Below are 9,752 nucleotides of genomic sequence, written 5' to 3' on the forward strand. Positions count from 1 at the left end.
CAGCAAGTCATCACCAGTATATCCACCGTTCATTCTTATAAGGAATAGGAACTTGGCAGGTCTGAGACTACCATTTCAGCAAACGACAAAACGATTGTGGGGCTAAGACAGCTTAACGATAACCAACGGGATATGATCGAGATAGGGAACCTAACCTTGGAATCAGTAAGGGTCAGATGGTTGACAGTAGATAAAAAGTACCATAAACTGAGAACGACTACGTATTCTGCTGGACATCAACTACTGAAATTAGGAGAAACGGTCTAATGGGACTCAGGCTTAGGGAGAGAGGAGTTAATGTCACAAATGTAGCTTGGCACAGAAAGGGCTTTTACATGACATATAATTATGAGTCATAGGTATGTTATAGCCTTGCACATATGACTCATTCAAGTCATAAGAGTGTTTATGATTTGTTAGGTTTCACACAGGACTCAAGTATGAGTCATAGGACATGCACCTGGTGAATATGCCTTGCAAGTGTAGCTTGCAGGAATGCCTTGTACATGTAATTTGGGTTAAGCACATGATCGCATTATGAGGTCATGGGTTTCGCACATATGTGTTACAAATGTGGCTTGGCATGGAAAAGGTTTTCACTTAACTCATGGTCATGAGTCATAGGTATGTTATTGTTTTGCTATATGACTGATTTGGGTCATATGATTTAGTATATTATAATTCGTTATGTTTCGCAGATGACTCGAATGTGAGTCATGGGATGTGCGCCTTGCAGGTATGCCTTGCACATATGATTTATGTTTTTCACATAACCTCATTATGATGTCATGGGTCTTACGCTTATGACTTAAGCTAGTCAAATGACGTATTTATTGTGTTATGATTGATTTATGAGTTTTCGTAAATGACCTTCATATGAGGTCATGAGCTTTGAGCATGTGACTACTGTGGTCACATGGTTGGTTTGTTATGATTTGGTTTTGCGGATGTGACCACTTTTGATCACATAAGTATGTGCATGAAAAGCACTATATAAGGAGGTCGAGGCGGCCGAGGAGAATAGGTTCTTCATGCTTGGTTCAAAGTACTCTTCCTACTTATTACTTTAACAAATATAAAACACCTTTACGATCTTTATCTTCATTACAACATTATTGTTATACCAAGGTATGTTCTTCACAAAGAAGAGTTAGTGAAAGCTTACAATAGGCATTCCGGAGAGAAGACAAAGGTCTTATACTATAGATAATGTAGGAAGAGGCCTAGTGCTATCGTAAGACTAAGGAAGAAAAACAAAAAGAGCAGAAGTATCGTTTTCCGTCACTAAAGAACTAACTATCATAGGAGAAATCATTACATTACAAGGCGTTACCTAGTGTGACGCTAAACGATACAAGACGGCATCCTTCAACCCTGATGGTGAAGGGGATATCGACATTGACTATCAAAAACCTTAACCTAGGACGATTTAGTGACCTCCTTGATCACATCTTGGCAGAGTCCTCAAACGCAGTAAGCCTAGTAACCCCAGAGAACAGATCACCAGTCAATAGCTGCCCTGCAGGAACTGCATGACCTGAGAGAATGTCGGGATCAGTAGTACCTGTGCTATTAGCCTCAGCCGCTCCGGCACTGGGCACTGGCATACTTAGAATAACTGAAAATTTGTTTCAGGCATTTCTGTTAGCAACATGAAACACAGGATAAGGAAACATCCAGCGACCGAAAGCAAAAGACCCTGATACGTACAAAGGAGCTCAAGCTAAGCTACGAATATTCCTGGCACAATGCGAAGAGTATTTTACCATCAAGGGATATGGAGAATCCCATGATGAGACCATGATTTCTTATGTGGAATCTCTACTCAGAGGACTCGCAGGAAAATGGATCATGTCCTTCCAAGATGGAAGGAAACAGACGGAAAGGGTCATGTATGAGTAATTCAAGGCGACACTCTTTGAACAATTGGGAGATCTCAATGCTAAGGAGATAGCAAGATGAAAACTGAAGAAACCCCAAGCAGGAAAACAGACCTTTTTGGCATATTGAAATGAATCCCGACTATTTGAATATGAGGCATAATTTGATGATGCTATCCTCTACATTATCCTCCTAAGAAACAGCAGTGAGAGACTCCAAGAGGAATGGGGAATTTCCAACTCACGCTACACAACAGCAGAACGATTTGCAAAATGGGCGATTGATAAGGAAAGTGAACTTAACATAGTTCGAAACAACTCTGAGAATACCATAGCATATAGGGTGGCCAAATCATCCAGAAACCTGGATGGAACCTTGCAACCACAGGCAGCTCAAGGTAAAAGCAGAGCATTACCACCAGGAGAACCAATGAAGTTGGATAAATCAAAGGCTGGACCTGCTCTGAATGTGTCAAAGGAAGAATAAGCTAGAAGAATGAGTGGGAAACTCTGCATCAGGTGCGGAAAAGCCGGACATGCGATACGAGAATGCAGAATCCAACCATACAGTGGATACAAAGGAACCAGGGCTGCTGGAAACAACTACTTCCAAGCTTCAAGGTGGAGTAACATGCGCGAAATGATCTCTGAAGATTCACCGGCGGAAAATGACATGGATCCCCAGTAAACGGTGGTCTGGGAGACCCAGGAGGTGGACCTGGAAAACCTATCAAGTTAGCAAACTAATATGCGGCACTACATTCACAATGGTGGGTAGAAGAGGGAGATACTATGATGATCAAAATGACGATACATAATGAAAAGTAGGAAGAAACAATAATATATGCAATGCTTGACTCAGGGGCTACTTAAGATTTCATCAACACAGAAATCAGGAACAAATACCGCCTGCACATCAAGAAAGCGAAGAATGCGAGACACGTCTACCTAGCAGATGGAAAGCCAAGTGCAATGAGTCCTATAACCCACGCGTGGACAGTACCTGTGGACATTGACAGCCACGGGGAAATAGCAACCTTTCAGGAAGAAGATCTCAAGAACTATGAGAGGGTCCTAGGGCTGCCATGAATATGAAAGCATAACCCAACGATCGATTGGAATGAGAACAAGATGACCTTCACCAGTGAACTGCATGCGACACAATGTTTCAACAGTTTACCTGTGGTCTACTTGACCCTGATACGGGAAGCGGAAGAACAAACCTTGCATGCAAAGTTCGTTGAGATAAGACAAGACAAGAGAGTCCAGATACAAAAGCTGGACCAAGGGGCAACAGTGCTAACTAAGGGGTCCAAAGGGGCAGCAAGATATGACCTGTATGCCAACAAAGAAATCAAGGTACCTGCCAATGGGCAGGCGACAAGAGTGAAAGGAATAGCCATCGGACTACCAGAAGACACGTATGGGTGGGTAGTATCCCGCAGTAGTCTAGCAGTCAAACATGGACTCAGAACCATGGTGGGGGTGATTGACACTGACAATACAAGTGAAATCAAAGTGGACTTGGCCAACCTGACTCAAGAGGACTATGAAGTCCAGAAAGGGGATTAAATCACACGGTTGATTATCGAAAAAATCAACGAAGAGGACCTCCAAGAAGTAGATCAACCGGAATACACCACACGAGGAGACCAGGGATTTGGAAGCACTGACCAAAACCAGGCCGATAAAACAAAAAAACAATCAACATCAAAGAGATCAAGTACAAGCTTTTTGATGGTACCATCGAAGGGGAGATACAATAGGAATTCTCAAACGGACATACAAAGACGACAAAGCGGTTCTGGGAAAAATCAATATCAGCACAGAACTAGCGATCCAAGACAATAAATACAAAAGTAAAAAAGCATAGAAAGAAGTGATTCTAAAGAAATATCATCAATTCACAAATCTATTTCAAGAAGAAGAAGTTATAGGGCTACCACCCTGAAGACCGGGAATCGAGCACGAAATTTAGTTGGACAAAGACGAGAAAACTGGAAAAACAAAAGAGATTCCTTACCAGAGGTTATACCAACTAGAAGAAGCGGAGCTCGAAGAACTTAAAATGTACATCCAATAAAACCTAAAGCGAGGATGGATGAGAGACCTCTTTGCATCATGAGGATCTCTGATACTATTCGTTAAAAAGAAAGAAGGAAAAATGAGATTCTGTGTATACTATGGAGCCCTCAATTCAGTTACTAAGAAAGATTGATATCCATTACCCTTAATTGGAGAGGTACTGGATAGACTGTGGTCAGCAAAATACTTCACTCAACTCGACATCAAGGATATATACTACAATATATGCATCCAAGCAGGAGACGAATGGAAAACTACATTCGCCTCGAAATACGGGATGTCCGAATACTTGGATATGACCTTTGGGGTAATCAATGCACGGGCTTCATTCTAAAGATGGATCAACATGGTACCCAATAAGTACCACGATATGTGTCGCATCGTATACTTTGATGATATACTCATCTACTCAGAAAACATACAATAACAGGAGCAGGATATCAGCAAGATTATGGCTGCAATACAAGAATCAGGAATGAAGATCAAACCAGTGATATACGAATTCTATAAAGAAGAAACAGAATACCTTAGATTTATCATCAATTGGAGCTGGGTTAAAGTCAGCCTTGTCAAAACAGCAGCAATATGGGATTGTGCCAAACTAAACAACAAAACAGATATTGGATGCTTTAAGTGATTCTGCAACTTTTATTGGAGGTTCATAGAAGGGTTTAGCAGGCTTGCGAAACTACTCTATAACCTAACCAAGAAAGACAGAAAATGGGAATGGGGGGAAACAGAACAAAGGGTATATGATACCATTCAAACACATCTAATATCCACCCCAATACTGGCAAACCTTGACACAAAGCAAAGAACAATGATGGAAACGGAGGCTATGAAATATGGGTGTTTAGGTATACTATCACAACAATGTGAATACGGAAAATAGTGGCCATTGTCTTATCGATCAAAGACAATGATCGCCGCAGAATACAATTACGATGTTGCAACTAAAGAACTATTAGCAATAGTTCAAGAATTAAAGAAATGGAGGAGATATATTCTGAACAACAACCATCCAGTCCACGTTCTGACCGATCACAAGAACCTGGTCCCATTCATGACCACAAAGGAATTGAACGACCGTCCGATAAGGTGGACGGAACACCTCAGCAAATACAACTTCACAGTTGAATACTGACGAGGTAAAGAGAGTGGAAAGCCAGACACTCGTGCAAGGATTGCAAGCGACAAACCACAAACAAAAGAAGATGTAAGGAGAAAACAAAAAATACGAACACTATTACCAAAAACCTGCTTCGACGCAATGGAGGCTATCCAATTCAAATCAATAGAAGAAAAGGAAAACGAGAAGGCAAACGAAGGAGACAAAACAATTCAGGCAATAAGAGAGGCATTCAAGAAGGAAAAAAGGAGATGAAAGGAATTGCTCTAGGTTTATGCCAATGGGAGGATGGAAATATATGGTACGACAGAAAACAAGAGATTCTGAAAGAAGAAAAGATAAGAACAGATATCATACAACAATACCACGATATCCAAATGGCCGGACATGGAGGGACAGCGAAAACCACAGAATTCATCACAGGGTTATTCTGTTGGCTAGGACTGTGCGAAGATGTCATAAGATATGTCAACAATTGTGACATGTGCTAAAGGACGAAAACGGCTAAACACACACCATACGGATTCCTTAAATCAAACAAAATGCCAGAACGACCATAGAAAACAATTTCGATGGATTTCATCACAGACCTAGCATTATTGGAGAAATGTGATAGCATCCTGGTCGTGGTAGATCGTCTGACCAAAATGAGTCATTTCATTCCAGTCAGAAAAGGTATAGACGTGAGGGATTTTATAGAAACCTTCTTCGAAGAAGTCGTCCGACTCCACGGCCTTCCAAAGAGTATCTTTACCAATAGGGGAACATTTTTCACATCTGGACAGTGGAAACAGGTAACAGGAGAAACAGGTAGACAAAACTGGCTGAGCACAGCATTTCATCCACAAACAGATGGACAAATAGAACAGGTCAATGCAATACTGGAATAATATATAAGGCCCTATGTCAATTTGCAACAAGATAATTGGTACTAACTGCTATCAATGGCCAAATTTACATACAACAATGGAAAACAAGAACCAATTGGCACAACACCCTTCTTCGTGAATTACACACAATGTCCGCAAAGTAAGGCCACATATCATTCAATTAACGGTATAATACCGGACCAAACAGACATGGGAAAACTACACGAAAAATTACAATACGAAATGAGTCAAGCACAACAACGGCAAAAAGAACAATATGATAAAAACTGAAGACTGGATCGAAACAAACAAGTGGGAGTTATTGTATGGCTAATACCACACAATATCCATATGAGGCGAGTATCAAAAAAAAATTGGACTATAAGAGAATCAGGCCATTCAAAATACCGGAGCGAGTAGGTACCCAAGCTTATAAACTTGACCTTCCTCCTTCAATGTAAATACACAACACATTCCACATCATACTCCATGAAATACACAATGACAATAAGTTTCTTTCTTAAATCATTATTGCTTTCCCTCCAATTGAACTCAACGGAAAACCAGAATATGAACTCAGCGAGGTTGTCCATTCTCTCTTCGCATATTGAAATCTACAATATCGAGCAAAGTGGATCCATTATTCACCAGAATACGAGAAAACCTAGTACTCTACACACAACTTGGAATAGGCACAAGATGCCATCTCAACCTTTCACCAGCGATACCCAGGCAAGCCCGGCCTAGGTGACGATCACAGTCAACCGAGTCAAAGGCGAGGGAAAGGCTCTCATGCCATTGCAACCACATGAGAGCTGGGGTGATAGCCCCCGCCAAACCATACCAACCAGCCCAGAATACTCAGTCGTGGAGCTGACTAATGAAGAACTTTGTAAAAGGGAGAAACAAGTACAGTGTAAAACGATGTCATGGAGGGTATCCTACAAGGATGAATGTCCCACACACTATGGGAACAAGGAAGGCTTGAGATGGTTCCCGAGAGAATACAAAAAGTATGGTTGAAGCCTGGACCATGCCCTCACAGGAAACAGTGCTTCAACAACACGTGCAATATGTACTGGATGAAGAGAATCGCTGCAGGATACTACCTGCAGAAGGATAAAACAAAGAAAGAGTTGGAAGAAAAGGATACCATGATATGGCTGAGGGCTAGGGCATTGAGGATGAGGCCTAGTGAGGGGGGAGCCCAAAATTCATCTATGGAAATGGAACCAGATACGAGAAGCCTACATAGGCAAATCCGAGGACTACGTGAACAACTAGGCCAAGCTGAGGCCACAACCTTGGTAAAAGATAAAAGAATCACGGAGTTGAGGCAGCAGAACGATGCCTAGCAGTGCACAATCGAGATGGCAAACCTCACCTTGGAAATGGTGAGGGTAAGATGGTGGGAAGCAGAGGACAGGCTCAGTAGGTTCCAGAGGTCCATGCGTTCGGCAGGACGGGAACTATTGCAACGTAGGGATAAAGCCTAATAGTACTCCGGCTTAGCAGGAGATGAGCTAATGTCACGAATGTGGCTTGGCATGGAAAAGGTTTTCACATGACTCATGATTATGAGTCCGAGGTATGTTATTGTTTTATGCATATGACCGATTTGGGTCATATAATTTAGTATAGTATGATTTGTTATATTTCGCACATGACTCGAATGTAAGTCATGAGATGTGCGCCTTACAGCTATGCCTTGTGCATAAGATTTATGTTGTACACAAGACCTCATTATAATGTCATTGGTCTTAGGCATATGAATTAATCAAGTCATATAACTTGTTTATTGTATTGTAATTGGTTTATGAGTTTTCACACATGACCTTGCCATCAGGTCATGGGTTTTAAACATGTGACCACTTTGGTCACATGGTTAGTTGGTTATGATTGGGTTTTGTACATGTGACCACTGTTGGTCACATGACTATGGGCATGAAAAACACTATATAAGGAGGTCGAGGCGGCCGAGGAGGATAGGTTCTTCATGCTTTATTCTATGTACTTTTCCTACTTGTTGCCATTGCTTCGGCCCGATCATTTCTTTCCCACATATGATGGGCCTTGATTCTTGGGATTCCCGGAGTGATATCTGAGTTTGCTCAGTACTTCCTAGGTTTCTTGCTGTTGAGGTTTATTAGACCTTGCGTGGAGGATTACTCAATTGATTCTCGTTTTATCGCCTGCTGGTTATCTCATGATGCTGGTACTTTGAGCTATTCATCATAGTTGCTTATGAGCCCCTTTCAGTAAAATGTCTTCGGCTTCCTGTCTATCGTCTACTCGCAGGTTTGGTGTTCAATTGAGGGAATTAAACATTGTGTTTGGGAGGATCTCCCATATCATTCTCTGAACCAGCTCATGTTTCTTGTTGGATTTTAGTGGAGTCCTTAGTTCTCACGATACAAAACGCCCTTGGGCTAGACTGATGACCTTTCCAAGTTTCAACTCGTCATACTGGCTGCATCATTCCTCAGTTAGGAGGGCGGTACCCGCCCAGCCCCTCCTCGTTACGTTTACATTTCTACAGTTGAAATCCTATGATGTTGTTCATCACTATTCTCTTAGAGCTTTTGTCCTTGTGGCATTCTCAGTGATTCAGTCAGGTGTCTCCTCCTCGGCTCCATGGGGATGGCTTTGACCCTGGAAAGACTTACTACCTGGTGGGATTTTTCATTGCTGCCTGGAGTAGTGTAGGACGATTGGCTGCCAGAGACTCATGTTGTCTGTGCATTTGTATGGTTCGGTTGTGGATTGTGGTTGGCTGCTTCACCCATTGCAAGTGGGGCCTACCTTCTGTTTTTCTGCTTCTGTTCGTTCGCTCTCCCCCTTTCTGTCGCGTTGGTTGGGGGCGCATCTTGTCACTCATTTGATGTGGGTTTTTGGACCTGTGGGGCTGGCTTAGGCTGCCTCTGCATAACTCTTTCCTAACTTGGTTGGACTTCAGTTCAGCTGGGTTGGACAGTGTAGCTGTTGCCACTGCCTGTGGATACTGGTACTGCATACTTTGTGGCTGCGGGCTGCGCCTGGTGGGCCGACCATGGCTATGCGAAGCTGGGGAATGGGGCTCTGTTGAGTGGCTAAGATCAGATGCTGCTTGATGGGGCAAGGTATCAGCTATCCCGTGGCTATCCAATAGTTGATCTGTCTGAGGGACTGGGGAAGGTGGATGGGCTCTGTGGCGCCTGGTGTGTAGGGCTTGGGTGGGCTGATTGGGGGGGGGAGGCACCTGCAAGCACTCGTCGGGCCTGCTTCAGGTTGGACGAGGTCTAATTAAGTGTTTCTGGTCTGGCTTGTGCTGTTGGGCGAAGCTGTTGAGTGCTGTAAAGCTCCCTGATGGACCAGTTAGCTGATGGCTACCTGTGCTGATAGTGCATTGCAACCACCTCGTTGGACTTGTTGGTGTCTTGCGTGCTGGGCTTTGTGCAGTTGGTTTAGTTTCTTTGGTTTAGTTCCAGGTATGGCAGCAGGAGACAAGGCACTACGTGTGGGAGATAGGCCCTACCGACCTTTACCATCTGTCACCACCTCTAGGTATTTCCTTTGCTAATGGTGTTTTTTTTTGGGGGACAGGCAGCAGGTAGAGGTCCTCCTTACCAGTACGCTCTTCACAGGCAACAGGTCAAGTAGGTTCATAGGGTCGATGGCCTGGCATGCGGGTACGAGAGGTTGACATCTTGGTTACCTCCTCCCTGCTATTGTGTCGCCTGTAGGTTTAGTATGTATGTTTTGTTTACTTTTCTACTATGGTGGAGGTATTGCGGGATGGTATTTGGACAG

The sequence above is a fragment of the Tuber melanosporum genome (assembly GCF_000151645.1).
Source record: "Tuber melanosporum whole genome shotgun sequence assembly, scaffold_123, strain Mel28".
Lineage (NCBI taxonomy): Eukaryota > Fungi > Ascomycota > Pezizomycetes > Pezizales > Tuberaceae > Tuber > Tuber melanosporum.